This window comes from Gossypium hirsutum, chromosome A01, assembly GCF_007990345.1.
Source record: "Gossypium hirsutum isolate 1008001.06 chromosome A01, Gossypium_hirsutum_v2.1, whole genome shotgun sequence".
In the NCBI taxonomy this organism is placed as follows: domain Eukaryota; kingdom Viridiplantae; phylum Streptophyta; class Magnoliopsida; order Malvales; family Malvaceae; genus Gossypium; species Gossypium hirsutum.
Genome location: NC_053424.1, coordinates 24723162 through 24736553, shown reverse-complemented (window position 1 = coordinate 24736553; position 13392 = coordinate 24723162). Strand labels below are relative to the sequence as shown.

Sequence of the window (13392 nt, the reverse complement as noted above, 5' to 3'; positions counted from 1 at the left end):
CAAAGTGATTCGAATGATAGGCTAGGTATGATTTTGGTAGGTTCAGTTTAACAAAGAAATAAAGTAAATAGTTGATAGATAGGATGGAATGGAAAAGTGAACTCAAGCTCCAAGAACGATTGGAGGGGATGATATGACCACGCCCCGGGAACGCCCTTGGTTCTGCCCATCAAGCGTCGTTTGCAATCTTTTGTAAGCTAATCTAGATCATTCCAGCTCAATGGAGCTCAATTCGGTTAGATGCTAGCTCATTGGGCTTGATTTTATTTTATTTAATTTCATGCATTTTAAGTTGCTGGAATAAACTTAGCTGTTTAATTAAATTAGTTAATTTAGTTTCAGTTCATAAATGTGTCTTATTAATTTAGTGTTTAATGTGTTTAATTTTAATCCATGTTTTAAGCATGTCATAGTTAGTACATGATTTTAATATGTCAAAGTAATTAAATGTGTTTTGAATCCTACAGCCATTTAATTTTTCTTAGATTCATTTTAATTTGTCCTAGCTCAAACAGCTCATTAAAGTGTCTTAAGTTTAGGCAAAGTAATTAAGCTAATTATTATGTCTTAATCGAATTTATTTCATGTTATAACTGTTCACACAAGCTAAATTCAGCTAGCTCAAGTGCATGGAACGGCATTAAGGAGGAGCGTGTATTTAGTTGGAGCATTAAGTGGAATTAAATCATCTGTTGTTTTGAGTTTCTCCAAGTGGCTCTTCGAAGAGCTCAATGGACAAGGCTGCTCAAATGGAGTCCATTCAGCTGATGGCTAATCAATTTCGTCCCTTCACACTTGGAGGCTTTTGGAGTTCAAGTATTCACACTATTTCGGTTGTCCGTGCTCCAAAACTCCCATTAAAATGCTATTGCACATTCAGCTTCTCAATGTAGGATTAAAGGAGCTCATTTAAGCACTTGGCCGAACACAGACATGGCCAATCAGCTCCCAACTCTTACAAATAATTCAGCTGACTTTCCTTTATCTAGAAGCTATCCAATGGCATTCTAAAGAGCTGAATATAGACATGGAATTTATTTGGATTTATTCTAGAATTTTCCAACTCATTTAAGCTGAATTACTTAGCCATTAAGTCATGAATGTGTCTATTCAGCTAGCATTGTTTCTAGCTATAAATATTTAGCTAATTTGATGTATGTTAGACTTTTGCCGTATTATTATTGAATGAACATTGTTCTTGTGAGGTTTCTTCCTCTCTATTTCGTTTGAGTCTTAATTGACTTATCTAGCTTGCTAGTGGCGTCAGCCCGAACTCCTTCTGAACTTATCACCAACCTTGGTATGGCGTTCATCCATCAAATTATACCTTTGGTTCCTACCTTTTTAGGGAACGGGTCAAGGTCCATCTTTTATCATCCACTTAACCACCTTAAGCAATATAAGTTCCGGGGCAATACTCCTTGTAGTATTGAATCGTTTTTGGAGCTTGAGTTCACTTTTCCATTCCATCCTATCTATCAACTATTTACCTTATTTCTTTGTTAAACCGAACCTATCAAAATCATACCTAGCCTATCATTCGAACCACTTTGTCAACTTCCACTCATACTTAACTTAATACGTCCTTTTCTTAAGTCGAACGATACTTCCTCGACGATGATTGGGAAACTTAGGTGACTCGAGTCAACATCACCAAGCCGGTTCACATCATTTGGTATCAGAGCTACTAAATCGAGAAGTACAGACGTTCGAGGCCATCCTGGAATAGGTTTGTGAAAAAAATTCAAAAAAAAATTCAAAAAAATATTATTTCGTATATTAAAAAAGTATATAGAAACTAATTTGTGTATAAAAGTCGTGATATTGTAAAAAAATTAAAGTTTAAAAAAAAAGTGTTAAAGTTTTGTATTCATCTTCTGTTGTTCCCGATCATCAAGTTCCCTTTCTACTACCGTCGTCTACCTTTACGCTACACCCTAAAATTGAATTTTATTTTCTTTCAGCCTACCCTACACACTCTACAATATAGCCCTTGTTAGCCACTTTGAAATCGACCCCTTAGGTAACAAATAAGTCATAAAGAGACAAATTATGAAATTACGAGAGAAAGAATTAAGTGGTAAAAGGCACGAGTGTGCGAGTGCATTAGAGAGAAGAAAAGCCTTAAAACGAGAGCAAAATCATTAATTTTCTTTTTGAGTGACTAGTGAGGTTTTTGTGGTGAGGACTATAAATGTTCTATGTCAAGGAGCCCGGAGCAAAATATGGCAGATAGATTCGAAAGAAAACCAGCTCGCAACATACAGGATCTCAATCTTCAAGCTCTCTTGTGTGAAGTGAAGTGACTATTCGATCGAAAGCTCGAGCCTGTACAAGAAAGTCTTAACTACATAGAGGGAAGAGCCCAACGAGAGAGGACACCCCTAAGTCTACCGAGAAACTGAGGCTGGTTACGAATGTAAGAAGATGAGTTGTCTAAACCTAACGATGCCGAGAGTGATCAAGGCTCTAATATAAGTGATTGGCATAGAGGAAAATGAAACCGTGGCCCAAGAGAACGTAAGAGATATGATGATAACCTTAAAAGCATCAAATTGACAATTCCACCTTTCCAAGGCCAATCGAACTTGGAGGCTTATCTCGAATAGGAAAAAGGATAGAACTCGTGTTTGAGTGCCACAACTATTTCGAAGCCAAAAAGGTCAAGTTGGCTACAATTGAGTTTTTTAACTATGCCATGATATGGTGGGACCAACTTACAACGAGTCGAAGGTGAAATGGAGAGCGACCCATTAGCACGTGGGCCGAAATGGAATCGGTGATGCACCGGAGACTCATTCCATCATACTATCACTGTAAGCTCTACCAAAAGCTCTAAAATCTTACCCAAGGGACGAGAAACGTAAAATATTACTACAAGGAGATGGAAGTTGCTATGATACGGGCGGACGTGCAAGAAGATAACGAGGCGAATATGGCACGATTTTTAGCCGCACTTAACTGTGACATAGCTAACATTATGGAGCTTCAGCACTATGTCGAAATCGTTGATATGGTGCATATGGCCATTAAGGTTGAGAAGCAAATCAAGAGAAAGGGTGTTGTTCGAGGTTTCTCCACTTCTAGTGTTTCTAAATGGAGTCAAGGTGCAAGTAAGAATGCTTCAATAAGCTAAACCAAAAAGCCAACGGTGTCGGTAAAGTCAACTAAACCCGTGGCCAAATCTAGCAAAGGCAAGGCTGCCAAAAGTTTCCCAAACCGTTTGAAAGACATTAAATGTTTTAAGTGTATCAGAAGGAGCCGTATCAATAGCCAATGCCCAAATCAAAGTGTAATGGTGGTTCGAGTCAATGGTGACATTGAATTAGAGGAGGAGAATGAAAAGGTTAAAAAGGAACACGACACACTTACAGACGAAGAAGAAGAATTGGAGTATACGGTTGAAGGCAAGATGCTCGTTGTAAAAAGAAGTTTAAGTGCGCAAAGCACCGGAAGTGAACGGCAACGTGAAAATCTGTTCCATACCCATTGTCATGTCCAATGGAAGGTATGTAGTTTAGTTATTGATGGAGGAAGTTGTACAAATGTTACAAGTACACTCTTGGTTGAAAAGCTTGTTTTGCCGACTATTAAACACCCGAGCCCCTACAAGCTGCAATGGCCCAATAAAGGTTTCGAGTTGAAGGTAACTAAACAAGCCCTTGTTGCATTTTCGATTGGAAAGTACCATGACGAAGTTCTATGTGACGTGGTACCTATGCATGCGGGGCACTTGTTGCTTGGAAGATCATGGCAGTTTGATCAGAGGGTCAAACATGACAGATTTGCAAACCAATATACTTTCAAACACCAAGGTAGAAATGTAACTTTGGAACCTCTATCGCCAAAACAAGTGTTGGAGGATCAGAAAAGATTAAAAATTTTTATGGAACATTAAGAGAAAAAGAAAAGAGTAAAAATTGTGAGAAAATTATGAGTGAAGATAAAGGAAAAGAATAAACGAGGGAGAAAAACAAAGGTGTCTTGACTAATCAACATACTCATTGTCTTTGTGTTTTCCCTTCATTTTAGGTTAATCCGAGTAGTGAGCTTTAACTTCAATACCTCCCGAATGAGAGACGGTTCACGTTGGTTGGAAAAGTAATGTTTTGAACGGCCCTAGTTCACCTACACCAAAAGGTAAGCAAGGTATGGGTTTTGAAGTTTTCCAGTCAAATGAGCATCATTCTCTTGTTAATGAAAACATTGTTGTTGATTTGGTCTTAGTAAAGCAATCGTACTTTGATATGGGTAATTGTTATTCTTTAAATAGTAATGATTTGTTTGTTTCAAATAGTGATAAGGAGAGCATTACTAACGAAGATTGTGTTATTGACAAGCAAATTGGTAAGGTAATGTCTAATCGACAATTGTAAGGCTTGGATATTCTAGATAATGATAATGATTCATATAACCTTTTCCATTTGCTCAATTGTGGTGAAAATGTGTGTCCAATGATCTATTGTGCGAAACCAATTAGTCTGAACAAGGATGTGCGAATGAGATTCGAGACATATGTCTATTTGAAAACATGCATGTCTAATTTACCTTTGATGCGATTGTGTGATAAAACAACGACATGTAAAATGGTTAATTCATTTGATTGTGATGATGGCGTATTGAATCTACCTTGTTGTGTAAATTATGCATGTTTGAGTAAGTTTGATCGAGTGAAAATTGGATTACATGAACGTTTGGATGATTTCTTTATGCTTTTTTATTATAATTTAAATTGAGTCATATGCTTTCAATGTTGCCTATCATGGAGATCCATTTTGAAAAGGTCCTATCCCATCACCCAACCCACCTTAAGCATCCTGTAAGTATCAAGTCAGCACTCACTATAGTGTTGGTTCGTTCTTGACACTTGAGCCCACTTTGTTGCATCTCCATCATCCATTTCATTACCTTTGTTTTCCTTGTTAGCCAAACATTTGTCAAACCATTCTTGACTTAAGCCTATTCCCTCCATCCGTATTAGCCATTTTAAAGTTCTCTTATTTCTTTGTTTAACCAAACCTATCCATAGCCTACCTTAAAACTCTTTGAAACCCTTTTTGCTTAAGCCTATACTCAACTAAACTCCGAGTTGAACGATACTTTTCCATTTTACGATCGAGTACAACAACGACTCAAATCAAGTCATGAGACAAGATCGTATCATTTGGCATCAGAGTTTATTACCTTATTTCTTTGTTAAATTGAACCTACTAAAATCATACCTAGCTTATCGTTCGAACCACTTTGTCAACTTCTGCTCATACTTAACTTAATACTTTCTTTTCTTAAGCCGAACGATACTTCCCCAACGACGATCGAGCAACTTAGGTGACTCGACTCAACATCACCGAGCCGGTTCACATCATTTGGTATCAAAACAAATGATGTGAACCAGCTCGGTGATGTTGAGTCAAGTCACCTAAGTTACCCGATCGTGGTCGAGAAAGTATCGTTCGGCTTAAAAATGACGTATTAAGTTAAGTATGAGCGAAAGTTGACAAAGTGGTTCGAATGATAAGCTAGGTATGATTTTCGTAGGTTCGATTTAACAAAGAAATAAGGTAAATAGTTTATAGATAGGATGGAATGGAAAATTGAACTCAAGCTCCAAAAACGATTCAATACTATAAAAAAGTAATGACGTATTAAGTTAAGTATGAGCGAAAGTTGACAAAGTGGTTCGAATGATAAGCTAGGTATGATTTTCGTAGGTTCGATTTAACAAAGAAATAAGGTAAATAGTTTATAGATAGGATGGAATGGAAAATTGAACTCAAGCTCCAAAAACGATTCAATACTATAAAAAAGTATTACTCTGGAACTTATATCGCTTAAGGTGGATAAGTGGAAGATAGAAGATGGACCTTGACCCATTACCTAAAAAGGTAGAAACCAAAGGTATAATTTGATGGATGAACTTATCACCAAGATTGCAAACGACGCTTGATGAGCTGAACCAAGGGTGTTCCTAGGGAGTGGCCATATCAATAAGTATGTAGCTCAGCAGAAAATGCACATCATATAAATATCATTTGACAATATTTCAAAGAATTAGCTTCTCATCTATTCTCAGATTTGTTTCTTCTATGTATTCTTTACCCTTGTTCAACATTTCTTTCATGGTATCAGTCGCCTGAGATTCTGGTGCACTTCTTGCTATGCTCTCAATGGCTTAGTCCATAAATTCTGTAGCTACTAATGGTCATTCTCCACCTATACGTGCTGCGACACATTTGTTACACTCTGACTTTGGTACGGTTCGTTTGGTTCAAAGTTTCCTTAAATATGACACGATTAAATTGGATGATGGAAACTTCATCCAGTGGCAGCAACATGTTAAACTAATTTTAGAAGGATATAATCTCACCAGATTTATTGATAGATCTCATTTGTCTCCGATACAATTTGTGCTGAGTTCGAATGGCTAGATGGTTTTGAATTCAGAGGCTTCCATTTTTCATCAGTAGGATAAACTTCTTGCATCCTGGTTACTTTCCACAATCAGTGGTTCATTACTATCGTGCTTTACTGATGTGTGAACATCTAATGATGTTTGGATCACCGCTAATCGCATGTTTGCTATTGTATTTGGTGCTCAATTATCTCTAATCAAACACGATCTACATTAGATTAAGAAATGTACAATGACAATCAAAGAATATGTTGCGAAGATTCAAACACCTGCGTTCTCTTTGTGGCCTCTAGCCACCAGATTTCGGACTCTGAAAAGGTTAAGATTGTTATCGTGAGGTTGTCGTCAGAGTATGACACGGTGGTTACCCTTGCATCCTTCACTAAACCCCTCCCACTGCGTCAATTGATAGATATTCTTCTTGAGTTTGAAATGAGACAACAGCACCTGGTTGTTGAGACTCTTTATTATACAAATCTTGCTGAGTCGGTCCCACCTTCGGTACCGATGATGGCTGACACTTATAGGTCCATTTGACCCTCACCTGGCAGTCGTGGCCATAGTTTCAAGGATCGTGTGCAGTGCCATATTTATGGTTGATTAGGTCACTCACACAATAGTGTTTTTATCGGTTTAATCAGAGCTATAAAGGTTCAATGTCGGTGTTGGTTCATTCGTCTTTTAATCAATATTTTGGTACACGTGGCGGTGGTTACCAGTTGTACTTTATGCCTCAAATGCTGTCATCGGGTTTTGGCAATTTTCATGATAAATGAAAATGGGTTATTTTCTCTCTCTCATTTTCCTAATAATGATGCTAACCCTAATGTTTCTTCTACTTTGGTGATAATGAGCTGACTCTTCCACATGGTTTTAGGCCTCAACACTCTAGCCATGTGGGTTATGAAAATAGTGGGTTGCCTACATCTTATTTGGGCAATCAAATATAAACTCTAATAAGCCATGGTTAGCGGGCCTCAGTTGGGTCGTAAGTGCCTTGGTCCACTAAGCCTATGGCCGGTGTTTCTCATGTTCAGCCACTAAATTTTATGATAATACGTCAATATTTTTCTTCAAAACCACGTCTTAATGTTGGGCTTCATCGCATTCCTGATGTGTCAAGCCCTGACATTTCCACTAGTACTGCATCTCAAATACACTTGGCCTAATATGGATCTCCAGTTCAAAACATGGGTACTTCGACGTGGTATCCTGACTCGGGGGCTACGCACCATGTCTACAAGGAGGACTCTGATCTGAACGAGTCCACACACTATTTAGGTACTGCTCATATTTTAATGGGTGATGGGATTCGTGTTCCAATTAAGAGCAAGAATCTTCTACTTTGGCTGCGAATAATAAGTTACTTTATCTCTCTAATGTTTTACTTGTACCGACTATCTGCAAGAATTTATTATCCATAGGTTGTATCAATTTTCCCCGGTGTCTTCTGATGGTAACTGTGCGTATCCTTCCATGCATTACACTGGTGTTAATTCAGATTCTGTGGACAACAAATTTTTTAAGCTTTGGCATCAGTGGTTGGGTCATCCGTTTGGCCGTACTGTTCAGTCTGTGTTGCGTAAATGTCATGTTGTTTCTAATAAGGATGTTCTTGGGTTTATATGTATGCCTTTCAAAAAGGAAAATCTCACAAATTACCATTTTCTACATCTACTACTCAGTATGCTTGTTCTTTTGAGTTAGTTGTATCAGATTTGTGGGGGCCTACTTCTGTTGAACGTGGTAACAACTAGTATTATATCACATTTGTTGACATGCTTACTCATTTCACTTAGCTTTGTCTTATTTAAAAAAAATCCCAAGCCCTTGAATGCTTTCTTCAGTTTCAAAAGATAGTGAAAACTCAATTTGGGAAGGAAATTAAACAATTTCAGAGTGATTGGGGTGGCGAATATCGCGCTTTCACATTTGTTCTTGCTCAATGATAAATCGTAATTTATACATATTTTTATCTCATGCCTAGCGCATTTACGGATGATTTCTCTTTAGATTTGGTGAATTCGATGCTCCTAATCCTTTAATTTCATGTTTTATACTTAGGTGGGCATTGGAGAGTAAAAAGAGTGAGAAACGGGCTGAAAACAGAGAAAATGGACCCACATGGGAAAACAACACGTCCTGGACTTTCTCACACGGGCGTGTCACACGGCCGTGTCAATCTAGCAGGATCGAAGCACGACTTACACGGGTAGATCACACGTCCGTGCCTATTTAACAGCCTTTACCACAGGCTGGAGTAATCACACACGGGCGTGTCCCTGCTAAGCCCAAGTTTAGTCCTATTCGGAAAAGGCCAATTTTTAGGGCTTTTAAGCATTCAAAAGCCTATTTAAACACTTGATGAGGCACTTAGGAGGGGGACGCAGAGTAGGAGGCAAGGAATTACTCAAGAGAAGTCGATTGGTCCATCTCAAAAGTTAGATTCATCATCAAGACTAAAGATCTCCCTTCAATTTTCATTCAGGGGTTTTGGGTTTTCTTTATGTTTTGTATTCATTATTCTTATGAGATGTTTTATTCTATAATTATGAACTAAACTCCTTAAATACCTAAGGGGAATGAAATCTAAGACGGATCTTATTATTATCTGAATTGTATGATAAATATTTGACTTGTTCTTAATTATGTGTTCTTAATTCTTGTTTTAATATTCCAGGATATTGATTCGAGTTAATGCTCTTATTCAGAGGAGGAATAGACCCTGTTTAAGAGTAAATTTGTCGTAATTAAGCGAAGTTGATTGCACGCCTAGAGATAGAGTGATAAGATTTTGCCGGATTAGGGTGAAACCTAATAAGGGAATCCATAGATCTAGTTAATGCTACACTAGGTGTTAATTAGAAAGAGATTTCAATTAATCAAACTAGGGTTAAACTTTATTAGTCTAGAGAGAGATAATAATATAACTTAGGGATTTCTACGGATGAATCAAATGAATAAATCATCTGATTCAGAGTCAAATAACAAGTGAAGTCTAGGTGGATTTTTCCTTGGGTATTGTCTTAATCAATCGAATTTTCCCAAAAGCTTTTCCCCAATTTCTCTCTGTGGACTCTTAGTTTAGTTAATTAATTTAGATAAACAAATCCCTTAGTTTTTAGGCTAGATAATAAAAAGAAATTTCTAGTACTCTTGGTTCCTTTAGGTTCGACAATCCGGTCTTGCTAAAGCTATACTACTGTTCGATAGGTACACTTGTCTTCATCGTGATAATATTTAGTTTCAAGAATGCTTAATTATAAATTTTTAAAACCTGTCGCGAATATCATGCAATCAAGTTTTTGGCATCGTTGCCGGGGATCTAGGATATTAGGAACACTCTATTTTTATTACTTTAGCCATTTTACTTTTATTGAAATTTAAGTTTTTATTTTCTTTTCTAATTCTTCATTTATTTTCTTCTAACAGGTTTTTCTAGTTTATGACCAGAAGAAACCCGTCAGGACCACTACTTTTTTACGGCAAAATCGACCGCACAGTTCGCAAAAACTGAAAAGAAATAAGGCGAAGCCTAAGATACACAGAGGACGAGCAAGAGGATGATACTTCAACCACAATCGAGGAGATGGCTGAAAACCAAGAAAATCCGCTACCTGCTGCGATTGCTGCTGATCCAGTAAATCAGAATCCTGCTCCACGCACTATGTATGATTATGCTAAACCTAATTTAATAGGAACTGAGTCAAATGTAGTTAGACCTGCTATTGCTGCAAATAATTTAGAACTGAAACCTAACACAATTCCAATGATACAACAGTTTGTTCAGTTTGATGGTTTGCAGGACAAGGATCCCAACGCTCACTTGGCAAATTTCCTAGAATTTTGTGATACCTTTAAAATTAATGGCGTTTCGGATGACGCCATTCACCTTCGGTTGTTTCCCTTTTCATTAAGGAGTAAGGCTAAACAATGGTTGAACTCGTTACCACGAGGGTCAATCACTACTTGGGAACAAATGACCGAAATGTTTTTATTAAAATATTTTTCGCCGGCTAAAACAACCAAATTACGTAATGATATCTCTTCTTTTGTGCAGATGGATTTAGAAACACTCTACGATGCATGGGAGAGATACAAGGACCTTTCGAGAAGGTTCCCTCACCATGGGTTACCACTTTGGCTAAAGGTTCAAACGTTTCATAATGGCCTGAATCCTTCGACTTGGAAAATGATTGATGCAGCCACTAGAGGAACTATCAATAATAAGACACCTGAGGTGGCTTACGAATTTATTGAGGAGATGTCACTGAATAACTATCAGTGGAAAGTTATGAGAACAAAGCCAATGAAAGCAGCCGGTGTTTTCAACCTCTACGCGATTACTATGCAATCTAACCAAGTAGAATTCTTAAATAAAAAAATTCACGGTTTGTGTGGTTCTACTCAGATACATCCAGTGATGAGGTGGGATTCGAATGGAGGAGGAGCATGCACAGAATATCAACCCTTCAACCCTAGCATCGAGGAGGAACAAGTCCAATATATGGGTAACAATAACTTTAAACCCCAAAATAACCCATATAGTAACACTTATAATGCAAGTTGGAGGAACCACCCCAAATTCTCGTGGGGCGGTCAAGGAAATCAAAGGCCACAACATCCTCTGGTTTTTTAACAACCACCATACCAACAAGAAAAGAAGCCGAACCTTGAGGAGATGTTAACCAAATTCATCTCGGTGTTAGAAACTCATTTTTAGAATACTGAGACAGCACTCAAAAATCAACAAGCATCATTCCAAGGGCTCGAAACTCAGATTGGACAGCTCACTAAGTTAATTTTCGAACGACCACAAGGTAGCCTGCCAAGCAACACTGAATCTAACCCAAGGGAGCAACTCAACGCGATTGCCATTGAAGATGAGGAAGGGTTAGTTGCAAAACTAAGGCCAAAAACAATGGTAAGCAAATGTAAGAGTAAGGTAGGCCAAAATGACCCAAATTCGGTAAGTACAGAATATAAACCTCGTGTGCCATACCCCAACGCGACAAGGAAAGACCGATTAGACGAACAATTTGGTAAATTCCTTAAACTTTTAAAGAAACTACATATAAAGTTACTGTTTATTGAAGTCCTTTCGTAGATGCCAAACGCGGTCAAATTCTTAAAGGAGCTTTTAAAAAATAAATGAAAGTTAGATGAGGCACCGCATGTGGAATTGAATGCAGTTTGCTCAGCTATATTACAGAATAAGCTACCCAACAAATTGAAAGATCTAGGGAGTTTTACGATTCCTTGTTTAATTGGTAGTTTAGATGTTCATCATGCATTGGCTGACTTAGGGGCAAGCATTAATGTTATGCCTTATAAAATGTTTAAACAGCTAGGTCTTGGGAAACCCAAACAAACTAAAATGAGCATTCAATTGGCTAATAAAACTATTAGATTTCCTAGGGGTATCATTGAAGATGTTCTTGTTAAGATTAATAAATTTATATACCTAGTTGACTTTGTTGTTCTAGACATGGAAGAGGATAGTAACGCACCTTTAATTTTAGGACGACCCTTTTTAGCGACTGCTAGAACCATTATTGATGTTGGCACAGGTGAACTCACACTTCGTGTGGGAGACGAAACAATTACCCTTCAAGCTCGTAATTCGAGTAACACATCGAAAATTGAAGGTGGTTGTATAAATCATTCTACTAGTACTGATCATGTGGTGAAACCTTCTGTGCAGGAAATAGTTACGAAGAACGCATATGAGCAGTGTTCAAACAACAACAAAGGACTTACCTATGAAAAACGAAGACTACAAATCGAGGAGTTAGATGAATGGCAGACACAGAAACTGAGAACTCCTGATAAACTGAAACCGAGCCAGGACGAGCTCAATACCTCACCAAATCAACTTAAGGTTGGAGACAAAGTACTACTAGATGCAGCAGATCCTCACATTACCACTTCTGAACCTAATGAAAAAATTCCTCTTACGGTACTCAGTATTTTCCCATATAGTACAGTCGAGGTAATTCATCCCAAATTCAGTACTTTTAAGGTAAACAATACTCGTCTTAAACCTTATGTTGATAAAGTTGATAGCAGGGATGAGGAGTGTAAACTCCTCATGCCACCTTGACCATGCAGAAGAGAGGTAAGTCTAGCTTAAGACTATAAATAAGCGCTTCTCGGGAGGCAACTTGAGCATTAACAATAATGACTTATTTAAATTCTAGTTTTTCACATCTAACCTATTAACTAACTCTTGAAACATAGGCTTTTCACATCCACATGGCCAGGCACACGGATGTGCCGTAGGTCGTGCACATACCACGGGATGCAACACGGTCGTGCGATACGGCCGTGTAAAAACAAGGTAAGATTTTTCCTTAACACGGGATGTGATAAGTTACCATAACCGTGCGACATGGCCGTGGGTGAAACTGTCAAAACAACACGAGCATGAGACACGTCCGTGCCTTGAAACTATGGTTGAAACTGAGAATGTAACACGGGCGTGCGACACGCCCGTGCCCTCCACCCATGGTCGACACTGTCAAAACAAACACGGGTGTGGACCTATGTGCACAAGCGTAGGAGAAGTGAACGAAGCAAAACACGATCGTGCGACACGTCCGTGTGTGCCCACATGCCCGAGCCATACGAGCGTGGGCCGAATGTCAAACGCGCCCAAATTCAAAATTCACGAAACACACGGGCAAAAATTAGGGCACACGGGCGTGTCCCACGATCATGTGCCCCAAAATTTATATAAACCCCTTACTATTCATCATCTCTCTCCCCAAAAATCCCTAACCCTAGCCGCTGCAACTCCACATGCCCTACCCCCACACCCGTGCGCCACCTACAACACTAATTCCGATGCCCCAAGTTCCTTCTTTTTGCGTTTGTTTACTATTTTCTCTCTATTTTCTTTAAATATGTTGCTTATTTCATGATTCCTTTGCTATATTGAACTATTTTTGGATATTCATAGTTAGAATAGTAAAATACTA

The 13392-nt window shown here is 38.3% G+C and overlaps 1 non-coding gene across 1 annotated transcript; it reads right to left on the bottom strand.

Annotated features, from left to right (window-relative positions):
• Positions 1-10439: 10439 nt before the first annotated feature.
• LOC121208381 (small nucleolar RNA R71) lies at positions 10440-10546 on the bottom strand. Its single transcript, XR_005903387.1, has one exon. It is a non-coding gene; the product is annotated as a small nucleolar RNA R71 (small nucleolar RNA).
• Between the last annotated feature and the right edge of the window lie 2846 nt (positions 10547-13392).